The following is a 2,500-nucleotide window of genomic DNA, read 5'->3' as shown; positions in this document are numbered from 1 at the left end:
CATAGCGGGAATGGCTCTTTAACAACTGTAAGGATTTTGGAGGCCAGTATTCTCTCGTGTAAGTATTGTACATATAACTCTCGTATACTTTTTTTTAAACGTCTTCATTCCTTTATGTTCTCAGCTACTGTGGGTTTCAGAGGCTGTGTTGCATAGTTTTTTTTTTTTTTTTCGGGAATAGCTCTTGAACAACGGTAAGGGTTTTGGACGCCAGTATTCCTCACGTGTACAGTGAAGTATTGTACAGATAACTCTCGTATACTTTTTTTAAACGTCTCCATTCCTTTATCTCGACAACTCAGTGTGTGTTTCAGAAGCCATAGCGGGAATAGCTCTTCAACAACTGTAAGGATTTTGGAAGGTGTAAAGTATATTGTATAGATAACCCTCGTATATTTTCTTTTTAAACGTCTCCATTTTATTTATTTTTTTTATGTTTTCAGCTATTTTGGGTTTCAGAGGCCGTGTTGCATAGTTTGTTTTTCGGGAATAGCTCTTGAACAAACTGTAAGGATTTTGGAGGCCAGTATTCCTCACGTGTAAAGTAAAATACAAATAACCTTCGTATACTTTTTTCAAACGTCTCCATTTTTTTTTATCTCGACAACACTGTGGGTTTCAATGGCCGTGTTGCACCGTTTTGTTTTTTAGGGAATAACTCTTTTAACAATCTGTCTAATTCGGATCTTACTTTGATAGACCTCGTTTCAGACACTGCTAATTTTCGTTACTATGGTCAAGTATCTATAAGGTGGATGATGAAGGTTAGAGTAGACGTAAATAGGTTAGAAGGCGTTTCCATGATTCAAGTGATAGTTTAGTAACGATTCTGCATCATCAACGGGAAAAAACCCTGAAATCTGGCTAATTATCTCAGTGGCCAACGGTAAGAGTCTTGATTAGAGACCGAAGCGTTTCAGTTGAGGTTCATATTCAGAAACGCGATGCTCTCACTGCGACTACTTAGAAGGACCACAGAGATAATTAGCTGTATTCTTTTCTGTTTGTAACCCTCTCAATACTTGGACACATTTTTACCTCGAGATTTCTTTATGATTAGACTATTTTACTGACATTAGGAGGGATCTATGGAGGTCAGAAGATTAATGGCCAGTCTTCCCTATTTCTATCCTCCACATAAGTTCTGAAGGAGTATGAAATCAACAAATAGTAAAAAGAATGAATTTGGAAACGCGTCATGGTACTCAAGTGGTTAATAATTCAGAAAACTTGTTAATCTGTCACTAGAATCATGAAAACACCCTTTAAAACCTGCGTAGCTTCAACTAGACGCCTTTAAAAGAAGTCAAGATGCGGACAGAGATGTGTCGGGACAAGTTCCTCAGTTCTCTCATCTCTATTCTCTATAAATTTACTCCAAGTCATAACAAGAAGAAGTGCCACAATTGTTTTCATGTACTTATTATGTTTGTGTTCTGGTGTAGTGTCTGTAAATCACTTTTATGCCCGTGAGTTTCTGAAATGTTTCCGTAATGGCAATACGGAAGATGTTACAACAAGAAAAAGAAAAAAAAAATAATAGACTTTATTACCAGCTAGTAAATTGAGACGATAATAGAGAACCAAGCAGTGAACGTAGAATATGCTGATGGAGAAGTGACCAAAAGTTAGCGAAGTTTAATCACACTTGTAAGCGTCAAAAAACAAGTTAATACAAAGACACTGTCAACACTACAAACTGAATGGCAATGGTCGTGGTGATGGTGGTGGTGGTGGCTGCGGCGGGCATACGAGTAATTGTGTAGTAAATGTGGCTATATTTCCGCATATTATCGGTAATTGAGAGTCAGATTCATGATGTAAGCTGGAGAGATGCCTAAACACGATGGCAAGGATTAGGTTGCATGGCCATTACCGGAGCACTACGTACGAGGAAAAGTTGTGAGGAGGTTGAATGGCAGCGCAGGGGTGGAGGAGGAGAGGAACGAACACAAGGCAGATATTACAGGAGCCTAGGTTATCTTACAGTAGCTTGTATGAACGCAAGTATCGAAATCTGTGTGTTACTGATGTGTAGAAAGTGACAAAAAGACTAAAAATCATGTAAGTTTTTTGTAACAATGTAACTGTTTTGTTGAGAGTGAATAATCTAAGTGAGAATTTACGATGAGAGAGAGAGAGAGAGAGAGAGAGAGAGAGAGAGAGAGAGAGAGAGAGAGAGAGAGAGAGAGAGAGAGAGAGAGAGAGAGAGAAGACGCTAAAGCAAACCAGAGGACAGCAATGAGGACAAAAAGAAAATGAAGCACAAGATAAGACTCAAAGATGGAAGAAGAGGGAAAAGTGTACCTTTGTGAAGGCAAACCCATACTGTTCCACCACCACCACCACCACCACCACCACCACCACAGTGTAGCTTTGTTTAGGTTGGTGAAATGGCCGTGTGTTGCATTCTAGGACTTGTTTTGAGTATGGAGAGATAATGTGAGGCGAACTAAGGTAAGGTAGATGCTGAACTGAAACCTGTAGACAATATGGAATT

At 39.0% G+C, this 2,500-nt stretch overlaps 1 protein-coding gene across 1 annotated transcript in view; it reads left to right on the top strand.

Moving 5' to 3' along the window:
- LOC123511168 (neuronal acetylcholine receptor subunit alpha-10-like) overlaps positions 1-2,500 on the top strand; it is a 61,766-nt gene that overhangs the window by 12,417 nt on the left and 46,849 nt on the right.

The sequence above is a fragment of the Portunus trituberculatus genome, chromosome 31, assembly GCF_017591435.1.
Source record: "Portunus trituberculatus isolate SZX2019 chromosome 31, ASM1759143v1, whole genome shotgun sequence".
In the NCBI taxonomy this organism is placed as follows: Eukaryota; Metazoa; Arthropoda; class Malacostraca; order Decapoda; family Portunidae; genus Portunus; species Portunus trituberculatus.
The sequence above is the reverse complement of the archived record's forward strand: the minus strand, read 5'-3'. Positions and strand labels throughout refer to the sequence as shown.